This window comes from Bidens hawaiensis, unplaced genomic scaffold (genome assembly GCF_021521415.1).
Source record: "Bidens hawaiensis isolate Kalapana, Puna unplaced genomic scaffold, B.hawaiensis_p1.1 tig00014295_1, whole genome shotgun sequence".
Lineage (NCBI taxonomy): Eukaryota > Viridiplantae > Streptophyta > Magnoliopsida > Asterales > Asteraceae > Bidens > Bidens hawaiensis.
In genome coordinates, this window is record NW_027492230.1 from 461,871 (window position 1) to 475,035 (window position 13,165).

Genomic DNA, 13,165 nt, shown 5'->3' on the forward strand with positions numbered 1-13,165 from the left:
CCTTCAGTATACAGACTGGCTTATTTGGGCGGGAGTATTCCCCCTCCCGCCTCTGTGCGGGATTGCTCCCGGCTTTGCTCATTCCTTCAGGTGACACTGAATGATCGAGAGCTAAGTACCTAGTGCGTGTAGCCATGCTGCGCGGGTGGCCTTCCCTCATGGCTTGTATCCGAGGCTGCGGGAACAGGCGGAGTCCTTCACCATGGGAGGCATTTCCTGCGGGAACAGCTTGCGTACTGCGCGTAAGGACGTCACGTCTCTGAGCATGGTTGGTCCTGCGGATCCAGTTGGTTTTTGCGCAGACGTCCCTGTTTAAGGTGAGTCTTGCGGGACCAAATGGGCTCTACTGGGACCTACCTCTTCACCGTGGGTGTGTGCGACAACAAGTAATGAACAACATAACAAATAATAGGTTGCGACTTGCATGAGAGATTGCAACGAACTACAAATTTTAACACCTATACATAATTCATTACACTTTATGAAAAAACTCTTTATTCACTAATGCATGGCACGCCCTCATCTTGTACTTTTATACGATTTCAAATTGTCACCTGTTATACTATTTATGCTTTATTAATTTCAAAATTTTAACAAGCAATTTACAATCCAAATGTTTAAATTAGTTATTCACATACAGTCCTACGATTTATTTCGTGATGAAACTTGAACTTATAAATAAACATAAATAACATAAACAAATGTAAAAGAATTTGAGAAAAAAAGTGTTCTCTTTTAACGGAGACTCAAGTTCGAATCCCACTTGTGTCATATTTGAGTGGATATTGGCAATGAAGGATTTGAGCTAGGCCTCGTACAAAGGTTGACAGTTTGAACCCTGAGCCCACCGGGGTTTTCGTCCCACCGTGTGTTAGGTTAAAGGGTTCTGCTCTTGTTGTGGCACAACGACTGTCAAGTGGCAGTCGGCGGGATGGTTTCCCGTGGGAACGCCCAAGCCAAACTCTGAAGCTAGCGTGGGTCCAGCTAAAACAACATATTCTGGCCAGAGTGAGGCATCGGACTCTGCAAATTTGAAGAGTGTGGTAGCCTAAATACAAGAAGGTCGCCGTTCTAATAAAATTATATAATAAAACTAAAAAAGAAATTATATTTTCATGGTTTACCAATAATTAGCTGGAGCGTGAAATTAAAGTAGATTGACACGTACGGTTGGCATGCACACCGAAAGCTCACGGGACAGATGCCATGAACACGATCAATGACTGTACTGCTTGACCGTTTGCACTTTCTAGTTCCAGTGGAGACTCAAATTCTTCATTAATTATTCTATACGCACCACATAACACAACACACTAACTATTCTAATGGTGACCCCTAAGCTTACGAGAACACCAAGCATGCGAGAGCGTCTTCAAGAAACCCTTGCTGCTCACAGAAACGACATCGTTTCTCTACTTTCCAGGTATATATACATACATATGTTTGTTTGTTGATCGTAGTATTAATTATTGGATATTATTATCATTATTCATGTGTACGTTAATATGTGTAGGTATGTGGATCAAGGTAAGAGCATATTGCAGCCACACCACCTACTTGACGAGATTGACAACTTCATCGGTGATCATACTTCCCGCCAAAAGATTGCCGACGGTCCTTTCGGTGAAATCCTCAAGTCTGCACAGGTTATAATAATATATATAACTGTTGTTCGACTGGTTTGTCATTTTAGTTTATCGTGTTTTTTTTGTTTGGTTACAGGAAGGTATAATTCTGCCTCCATACGTAGCTCTAGCGGTTCGTCCGAGGCCCGGTGTTTGGGACTTTTTGCGTGTCAATGTTGACGAACTGAGCGTGGAGGAACTGAGTGTTTCCGAGTACCTAGTTTTCAAGGAGGAGCTTGTGGATGGCCAGTGAGTCGCTCTTCAATCTGTGACCTAAAATAACTCAAGATCGGCTCGTTAAAAACTTGAATCGAACCGAGCCGAGTTTAAACGAGCTCAGTCGTTTAGTAAATGAGCCTGATTCCAGGCTTTTAATATCGAGCTATAGCAAGCTCGAGCTTGCTTAACGAGATTTTTAATTATAATTTAAATTTGATTTAATGTTAAATATATATTTATATAAAAGCAATTATGTATAAAATTGTGATAAAAATAGTATGTTTTCTTTATGCTATGTATACTTATATATCATAGGGTGGGGTTATTCTACCGAGTGAGAAAAATGAGAAGAATTGAAGAATTTGTAGACACAAAATAAGCCTAAAAAAACAATGGAAAATTAATAAAAAAAATTATAACTCAAAATTTAATAAAAAACAACGAAAAAAGTAAAAAACAAAAAAATTGTTTCCACCATTTATCTCTATAATATAATACGAAGAAAAAAAAAATAATGTAGAGGAAAAAAAGATCGTTGTGTCTTTTTTTATATATCATTATGTTTTTTATTTATTTACGTCATTGATTGTGTCTGTTTTTCATTAACATTATTTTGTTTCTTTATATTATGTTATATTTTACGATATGTTGTGTCTTTTTTTATTTATCGTTGTGTTTTTTTGTTTATTTTCATAACTGTGTCTATTTCTCGGCGTTGTATTTTTCCGTCATTTTTTTCTGAACGAGAATTATTGGGTGAAAAACATTTTAGTTTTTAAAAATTTTTTCGATTTTTATAATATTTTGAGTTATGATTTTTTTATTATTGTTTTTAATTTTTTGGGGGAATTTTTTTTGTGTTCACGAATCCTTCTCATTGATGTCTACATTTGCATTGTAACTTTTCCCATATATCATATTACTTATAGAAATATAAAATAAATAAATATTCAATGAGCCCAAGCTTCAACTACCAAGATCATGAGCCTAAACGAGTTTTATTTATGCAAGTCTTATTTAGTATATTCGATCTATATTTATATAAAAGAAATTGTAATAAGAATAATCAGATAGTATATTGCATGTTATGTATAAAAATAAAAACTATAATTATACGTATATGTTAAAATAATTTTAAAACCAAAAAAGTAAAAAATTAAATAAATAGTAGACGAGCTAAGTCTAGCTAGCTTGAAAATTTAGTCTTAACGAGCAAGCTCTAGCTTTAGATCTTTTCTACTCGGCTCTAAACGGGCCGAGTGCGTGGGCCCGTGAGTCTTCCGCTAACGGGCCCATGGGTTATAACTTATATTTATATGGTCAAAGTGGCAAGAATTATGATTTCATCCAAGGTGGTTTCAACTTTGAACCAATTTAATCAAGTCTTGCCAGCCCATTCAATAATCGTTCCTATCCGGAACCGACCTGATAAACCTGACCGATCGACACTAGCTCTCACGGTCCGATTCTCGGGTATGATATTGGGTGGCTTTCGGGCTGGTCGTCCGGTTTCAACCCGTTACTCACCCCTAGTAACGGGCCCGTGAATTTTAATATAACGGGCCTGTGAGTTTTCTGTTACCAATCCATGAATTTTCCATTAACGGGGTATCAAAAAAGGATTTGAACTGATATGTGGAAGAACACCTGTAATAATGTTGCAGGCGTAAGAGCCCGTTTGTGCTGGAACTTGATCTGGAGCCATTCAATGCTACATTTCCTCGGATGTCACACTCTTCATCCATCGGCAATGGAGTTCAGTTCCTCAACCGCCACCTTTCCTCCATCATGTTCCGTAACAAAGATTGCATGGATCCGTTTCTTCATTTCCTTCGCGCCCATAAACATAAAGGATACGTGAGTTTAACCCTTCAGTCCATTCATCACGCTTGTATATATGATTCCGTACCATCAGTTTCCAAATAATAAGAATTTTGCAGGCAATGATGTCGAATGACCGTATACAAACCATACCTAAACTCGTGTCTTCGTTAGCAAGCGCGGAGGATCATCTCTCTAAGCTCCCACCTAATACACCATACTCCGAGTTTGAATATGTGTCAGTATATAATATATCTCATTATAATTTAAGTTTAACACACTCAAAATAGAAAATTTGAACCTTTTGTTGTTAATCATGTTGATGCAGATTGCAAGGATTGGGGTTCGAAGAGGTTGGGGAGATAACTCTGAAAGAGTTCTCAACATGATGCATCTTCTTTCTGACATTCTTCAAGCACCTGATCCTTCATCCCTTGAAAAGTTTCTTGGAAAGATACCGATGATTTTTAACGTTGTGGTGTTATCTATTCATGGTTACTTTGGGCAAGCCAATGTGTTGGGCTTGCCTGATACCGGTGGTCAGGTCAGGTGCATCATTCCATGTTTAATTTGGTGTATGATTGTGAAATTGTGCTTGTTGCATATTCCGCTTATTGACAGTTGTTGTTTGTGTTTGAAATGAAGATTGTGTATATATTGGATCAAGTACGGTCGTTAGAGAATGAAATGTTACTTAAATTAAGGCTGCAAGGACTTGATATCAAACCCAAGATTCTGATTGTAAGTATTGTTATGGGAGTCACTTTGATACAACGGTCTAGTTTGGTCAGTTTTGTCATAAATTCTGGGCCGAACTGCTAACTATGCTTTCTGGAAAACTGGCTTTTGCTTAAAAAGTTTTTTTTTCTTTCAACTTTTAAATTCTTGTTAGTTATAGATATGGTTCGGGTGAAGAGGCCAGTTCCAAGTTTCAAACTGTTGGCCAGACATAACCGAACTGTATCAATCTCAAACCGGCCAATTTACTTCAGTTTGGACGGTTTGGTCAGTTTCAACGGTTTATAAACACTCATTAGACATTTTCTTATAATTGTAATTGATTTTTTATTTAAGGTCACTCGATTGATACCGAATGCCAAAGGCACTTCATGCAACCAACGATTGGAGAGGGTCAGTGGGACTGAATATACATACATATTACGTGTCCCTTTTAGGACCGAGAAAGGGATTCTTGGTAAATGGATATCAAGGTTTGACATATGGCCTTATTTGGAGGCGTTTACAACGGTAATTCAGTAAATCAAATTAGATTCTCATAACTTTCTACAGTTAATAATCTTACACTTTCACTTTAATTATCTTTCATAATTTGTTACCAGGACGCAGCAAGTGAAATTGCTGCTGAGTTGCATGGCGTTCCAGTCTTTTAATCGGAAACTACAGTGACGGGAATCTAGTTGCCTCCTTACTATCTAACAAATTGGGCGTAACCCAGGTAAGAATCAAGTTGAAAATCAACGTACAAAATCATATATTAAATAAACACGTCAACGATCCATTCTATTTATACGATTTAAGACAAAATAAATAAAATCCACAGTGCAACATTGCGCATGCGTTAGAGAAAACAAAGTATCCGGACTCCGACTTATATTGGAAGAAATTTGAAGAGAAATACCACTTTTCATGTCAATTTACCGCCGACCTCCTAGCCATGAACAATGCAGATTTTATTATTACCAGCACATACCAAGAGATAGCGGGAACGTAAGTGCCATGTCCTTAAATGATATTAAAATGACAACAGCTTACGTGTGTCTTATTTCTGACAGGAAGAATACTGTTGGACAATATGAGAATCATTCAGCATTCACTCTTCCAGGTCTGTATCGGGTGGTTCATGGTATCGATGTCTTTGACCCAAAGTTCAACATCGTGTCACCAGGGGCAGATATGACAATTTACTTTTCATATGCCGATAAGGAGAAACGACTCACATCTCTACACCCCACACTCGAGAAACTCTTGTTCGACCCCGAGCAGAATGATGTGCATATGTAACTCGTTTATCTTACGTTCAAATTGCATGCTAAACCAAATAATTTTGGCTATATATTTTTTAATTCATTCTCTAAAGTCTGAACTCATGTCGCTGCAGTGGTAATATAACCGACCCATCCAAACCCATGATTTTCTCGATGGCGAGGCTTGACCATGTGAAGAATATATCCGGTCTGGTCGAGTGCTATGCTAAAAATAATAAGTTGAGGGAACTTGCAAATCTTGTGGTGGTTGCTGGTTATAATGATGTGAAGAAATCAAGTGATAGGGAAGAAATAGCAGAAATTGAGAAGATGCATAATCTTATAAAGCAATACAAATTGGATGGTCAGATGAGATGGATATCAGCTCAAACGAACCGTGCTCGAAACGGGGAACTTTATCGGTATATCGCGGATGGCAGGGGCGTTTTCGTCCAGGTAAATTCTATATTTATGAATCTTTTGTATTATGGGAGATTGGGAGTGCATGAAACCATAAAAGCTGACTCGTAACCGAAACACCGAACCCAAACAAAACCGACGGTTTGGCTTATTTTTTCGTAAAATTTGAAATTTCGGTTCAGTTTTGGTTTCGCTTGTAATTAAAACGGAATTGAATTTATGGATTAGCATTTTTATTAATAAATAGTGTAACCCAAATATTTTAGTCAGAATGTGTGATAATTAGTTAACTATTAACTAAACTAACAATAAGATAGGCCCGAATTCATGATTTTTAGGTCAGTATTTATCGGCCCAAAAGTTTCGAACCCCAATGGATTTTGAAAATTGAAATTTCAGTTCTGGATTTAACCCATGCAAATTAGTTGCATCCTACTAAACTTTGTATTTATATGGAAATGTTAGCCTGCTTTCTATGAAGCATTTGGGCTAACTGTTGTGGAGGCCATGACATGTGGGCTCCCAACATTTGCCACGTGTCATGGGGGTCCCGCTGAGATTATTGAAGACGGTGTGTCGGGGTTCCATATTGACCCATATCATCCCGACAAGACTTCAGCTACAATAGCTGATTTTTTTCAAAAGTGTAAGGAGGACCCGAGTTATTGGGGTAAGATATCCGAAGGTGGGCTTAAAAGAATAAGTGAAAGGTTAGTATCTATCTTTAATGATATTATTAGTGGTGTTTTGATAGCTAATAAGTGCTTGATGAATATAAGAAGTTGTGATGTAATAGGTACACATGGAAGATCTACTCGGAACGGTTGATGACTTTAGCCGGAATATATAGCTTCTGGAAATACGTGTCGAAACTCGAGAGGCGTGAAACCCGACGTTACCTTGAGATGTTCTACATTTTAAAGTTTCGCGCACTTGTAAGATTTTTAGCCGTCATATTATTTTTCACATATTATTTTCCACCTTGGAGAAGTTTGAGCACGATGACTAAATCATAGAAAATGAATATCATCAAAAGGTCACTTTCTAGTGTAAATTACGTGTCCAAGGGACGTAACCAACCCAATAACATCATAGATCCACATAATTTTCAATTTTTCAAAACGAAATGACATAAAGACATGCTTTTGGGCCATATAGGGCTATATGTTTGTGTGGTGTCGTATTTTTGTGTCGTGTCAATGTGCCGTATTATAATTGATCAGGAAATGAACTAAAAGTATGTTTTTTGTTACACTTGTCACATTATGATTGTTTGGTACGCTGTGACTTTTATTAACCTGTTTAGGTAATTTGTTAGGCTAAAGTGGGCATTTTCATGGTGTTCAAAGTCAAGTGTCATATCTTGCATCTAGGTTTGATTTACAATTTGGTTTTGATTGCACGCAGGTGAAGTCAGTTCCGTTAGCCGTTGACGATGAGCCATAGGAATGGTCGGTTCCGTTAGCCGTTGACTATGAGCCATAGGAATGGTGATTATAAGGAATCGTCCAAGGTCTTCTCCAATCACAAATCTAACATCTTTCCAGTTGTATAAATAATAAATTAGGAGTGACCGTTAAAACACGTTGGACTCGAGTCCTATGTTTGTATGTCATAGTTTGTATTACAAGTAGTTAAGGAGTATCATATGCACATAATGTATGAAGTAATTTCCTTCTCGTATGATTTTATTTTTTCTTATTTATATTAAAGATCTTTGAACATATATCATTAAAAAAATTGTGAGGTCATAGCAGAACTAAGTTATTTAAAAATAACTTTTTTTAGATTATGGGTCATAAGATTAGCATTCATGACCTATATGACTAAGCAGCTCTATAGCTTCTGACTTTATGAAGTCAGAAGCAGTGGCGAAGGATAGTTGGGGCTAGGGGTGGCACTGGCCTCTTTCGTTCTTTTGCACAATAGTGTAAATTTACCCGTTTTTGTCTGACATTTTTACACGTAGTGTAAATGTACCGTTTTTAATTGAAAATTTGATCCCGGCCCTCTCCATTACGTTTGTTTTAATGCGTATTTTCGTCCGTCCCCCTCGACATATTCGTCCAAGTTTCGTCATTGGTCAGAAGTATTACGGTTGTTTAAATGTGTATTTTCGTCCGACTCCCTTGACATCTTCGTCCAAACTTCGCCATTGGTCAAAAATATCAAATGCCTTCGCCCAGGGGTGTAGCCAGCTTTTGAGAAACGGGTTTGGCCGAACCCGTACAAATTTCTTTTTAGTGTTATATATCGAACCCATAGAAATTTCAACCTCGAACCCGTAGAAAACCTAAACTTAAGTGATAAACATTGAAATTTTCCGAACCCGTAGAAAGCCCAAACTTAAGTGATAAACATTGAAATTTTCCGAACCCGTAGAAAATAATTCCTAGCTACGCCACTGCCTTCGCCGCTGGTCAAAAGTATCAAATGCGCTAGAAATTTTTTGATATTTTTTTTTTGGGCGGTTGTGTAATATTAGGCAGACGTTGAACACATTAAACTAACGTCCAAGGACTTTGAAGAAACACTAACCGGACCCCGGGCAGATTACTGGTAACCTGGGGGTTGGAGAGCTGTTTCCCACGAGGGGTTAGACCCTTGGAAGATGGTTCTTCTGATAACCTGCAAAACAGACACCGTGAGCTCGTCACTGAGAAGGGGGGGTTCCTCCTTGTGACCACCCTCCGGCGTGAGAATCAGACTAGATTGCTCTTTAAATATAAAAGTATATTCAGAGATTGCTAGAGCAGATATCAGGTATATATGATAAGATAAGATGTTCATACCATTGGGGTATTTATAGCCGAAGGTAGGTTTCCAAGGGGTTTAGCCGGCCCAACACGCTACCAACTGTAACCTATGCACGTGCCCTGCCTGTGAGTGGTGGATAGGTAGCGGCTGACACAGAGCAGGCGTGTCGTGCACTCTTCCTCTTCTGCCAACTACAGGCTAGGCACGTGGTATGGCAGGAGTTGGTGGGTAGGCGGCGGCTATTGGTCACAGTGCTGTGGCGTGCTGTCTGCCATGCTGCTGTCAGTGAGCTGTCGCATTCTTGGTCAGATCTTTTGTCTGTACCTCGTCAGGTATCACACAAAAGATCCTCCATCATACGGACTGGCTCATTTAGGCGGGAGTTTTCCCCCTCCCGCCTTTGCTCATTCCTTCAGGTGACACTGGGGAGAGTTAAGTGCCTTGTGCGTGTAGCCATGCTGCGCGGGTGGCCAGTCCCTAATGGCTTGTATCCGAGGCTGCGGGGACAGGCGGAGTCCTTCACCATTGGGAGGCATTTCCTGCGGGACCAGCTTGCATACTGCGCGTAAGGACGTTATGTCTCCGAGAATGGTTGGTTCTGCGGAACCAGTTGGTCTTTGCGCAGACGTCCCTGTCTAAGGTGAGTCTTGCGGGTCCAACTGGGCTCTGCTGGGACCTACCTCTTCAGACTTGCAGTCACATATAGGTGACTTTGAATTTTTGTGCAACACCGACTATTGTATGTACCATAGACCACATAAAACTGAATATTGTTCTAGATTTTTGGATGGACTCAATTAATTTCCAATCAGTCGGTTCATTTAATTTAAAGCGCAATCCTTTTGTTGGGATCTCCTATATGTGGAAATGAAAGATATCTATGGAATTGCTTTTTGTAGATATTGAGTAGATTTTAATAATATATTTAAAAAAAAACAAAAGATAAATTGGATTTTAATAATTATATATTTTTGCTATTGACCAATAATAATATCACTTCAATAAATTATTGTTACGGTCCACCTTTCACCATATTTTTTTCCAAACTGATGTTTTGAGGCTTTTGATCAGAATCAGGATATTGGTCGATTAATATAAACTTATATCGAAATAATGCTACAAACGGCTAAAACAACCTTGAATAAAATTCTTACAAATAACAAGAGGCTATTTTAGTTATGAATATTCTAAAGTTGTATTATAATAACTATTAAAATATCTTGTATTTTTTTTCTTGAACGACAACTCAGACACCTGTTTACTTCATACTCTTAAACTACTCCAAATAATATACACCCACACCAAGATTTGAACAATAGTTTTCTCTCCTAAACACATAAGTTTACCGCCTAACCAAGACTGAATATCATCCTATAATAGTTTCTAGTTACAGAGAAATATAATCAACAATTGAAAAAATGAAAACTATTTATTAAATGTATCTTAATATTATATAGTATGGACGTTTTTGAAGGGTCCAGTTATATATGTGTGAGCATAAATTAAAAGTCACCTAAGCCTAACGCATCTTGACTCCGATTTCATGAAAAGGTGGTCGTCTTAGCCGTGAGTGAGGGGACGAGTGGCGTTGGAAACGAGGGCATATATAATTCTATAATACTAAAACATTATATAGGACAAGCTCACACTACAACCTTTTTGACTTTTATAACACAACATTTGTCCACTTTTAGGAACTTTCTCCGCGTCTCTTTTGCTTTAAAGTTAAAACTTATAAAGGAATTCAATTAAATACCAAATGTCTATTGATGAATTTATGTTCACAATGTGTATATGCATGACCTTTTAAAACAAGATAGTTTTTTAACCATGTATAAAATATCGTTTTATAAATATCCAGTGTATTCAGATATGTTTTTCGACTAAACCCTCCTGTCATTGATGAAAGTTCCAATCGACTTCACACACTATTGTTGAAATTAGAGCTTCAAGCCAATAATGTTGTCATCTTGAATGTTTTCATCATGTGTCCGCTACAACTATCACCACCTTGCAAAGTCAAAAAATATAACCAAAACATGGATCAAATACTATAATAAACGAAGCGAAACAAAGAGCGTGTAATATAACAAAGAGTAGGGAAATACACAGTGAGCTCGCAAAATAATCACAATCAATCCAAAATTTCATGTACACAATGACTATCCACCAAAAGAAAAAAAATCCTATGATTGATCCCGTACACTTAGTATTATGATTCAAAATGGATAAATGCTACTCAGACACATAAAAATCGAAGTCGTCGTGGTATAATTTCTCCTTCACAGACAGTGCCACACCATTGGCACACAATGGCGAGGCTACGGTATCATATAGGTGAAATAATCGGTTATCAAAGTCAGCGGCTATGTATACCAATTTTAAGAAAACTATGTACGTATATGGTAAGTCATAATATGATTTAAAATAATTACCTAACAAATAGCGACGGCGCATATCTTAACATAAGAACATGTGATGATGCCTCCAAGGTAACCAAAAGATGTAGCACCGTTTATAAAGCTAAAAGCTTCAAACTTCAAGCACACACAATGATATGCAAACAACTTAAAACACATATTTTATATAAAAAAACAAAAGTGTTTGATAGGTTTATTGTTTGCTGTATATCAACTATTTATTGAATTTTGTATTTTCATGAATTTCCCAAACGAGTCTCAAATTAGTATTAAATATTAGAGAAGATGGAAAGGAGTCCACATTAAAAGGATATAAACACATAATAAATCAACATAACACGATAAAATAATCCAAAAAGAGTAAACTTTAATCAAGTCCAACCATAATAAAAAATACCCAACATAAGCGTCATCAATCTAACGTGATTAGGGTGTTCGATTATCGTTGTTTTTAGTCATAAATCGAAAAGATTAATAAACAATAAAAAGTGGATCCATAATAGGTGGAATGAGAACACTCAATCTAGGCCAAATTTTGATAAAGTTGGTGATTAAGACCTAGCTTAAAATACCTAAATATATATTTGGTTTAGAACCAAAAAATTATTCGGGTTGACTCAAAACCCATATATTAGACCTAAGAACCAACCCGGGTTACTTTGGTTTGGCTTCAGGTTAGTTTTTTCTCGAATTCAAGGTCTTCGAATCAGGATTGTTTCGGATTCTCTCGGGTTAGGTTTTGGTTAAAAGTGACAGAGACGTATGAGATATTATTTGATTGAAGGAAATTAATTTTTGTCCCCAAAAGAGAATGATTTTATCATGATTCTTCATATATGATTTTGGTTTTTCATTAAAATAAGAGGGTTGTTTGTAATTGCACTTGTATCTAACTACGACTGCGCTGGTTGGCCTTACCAAACTCCAATCTTAGTTGGCTTTTCCCCTAAATATATATATTTGTATGTTATTCAAATATAAAATGTCAAAGTTCTAACATGAGTCTTGACCTCTAATTTCAAATTCAGTTTTAAAAGAATTATAAATGATTGCCACCCAATCTAATATACCGTTGACCGTCGGTGTATATTATATAACCTACTACCTTAAATATTAATATTGTTGGCTTCTACCCGTTATATTAACGTTATATTAAAGGTTGTTTTGTAATCTAGTTCTGAATTATTAAGAAATTTAATTGATTAAGAGGTAACATTTGAATAGTTTAATATCCTTCTGAACTTACCTGTTAGAGACTAGAGAGGGCCCATCCATAAGCACATGGTGCATGACTCCCAAATCATATGGTAATACCATCGTCACTATATGTGTGCATGGTGTATGACTTTATTTCATGACAAAGGTTTGTCACATAAAATTAATTCATTTTTTACTGTTGAATAATTAAAGTGAATTTATAACGCTATAGGGTACTTGTGGGTATGTGATGTCAGTGATTTTGTGGTTTGTGAGTACTTGTGGATAGAAATAAAGTGACGTTGCAGGGTTGATCGATGCACAAGTAGTACCATGAGTGCGTTTTTCTCCCTTAAAAGGCTTCATAAACCATTAAGAGGTCTAATCAAACAAATTCTATCTCATACCGACTCAAATATAGATTTTTAATGGAATCATTGTATAACCTACTACCTTAAAAATTAAAAATTATTGGATTCTATTCATTATATTACAACAAGAGTTTTAAAATTACAATAAGAAGCTTATCTATTTGTAAGAATATTTTAGACAGCGATACATTTACACTTTCACAAAAAATATTAAATCGACAACCTACGTAATAGTTTTGTAATGAGATGCTGATTTCCTTTAGGATACCTTTTAGACATCACACCATTCTCTCATATTTAAATATATAAATGGATAAATCATGAAAATAAACAAATTAAACTACACACAA

General features: G+C 36.8%; 1 pseudogene across 1 annotated transcript; it reads left to right on the forward strand.

Moving 5' to 3' along the window:
- The first annotated feature begins 1,325 nt into the window (after positions 1-1,325).
- LOC143546263 (sucrose synthase 2-like) lies at positions 1,326-7,523 on the forward strand (annotated as a pseudogene). Its single transcript, XR_013137571.1, has 15 exons — positions 1,326-1,423; positions 1,514-1,646; positions 1,723-1,874; positions 3,509-3,701; positions 3,785-3,903; positions 3,994-4,209; positions 4,311-4,406; positions 4,740-4,913; positions 5,006-5,121; positions 5,227-5,393; positions 5,459-5,683; positions 5,785-6,106; positions 6,536-6,780; positions 6,867-7,005; positions 7,478-7,523. The product of XR_013137571.1 is annotated as a sucrose synthase 2-like (transcript).
- The last annotated feature ends 5,642 nt before the right edge of the window (positions 7,524-13,165 follow it).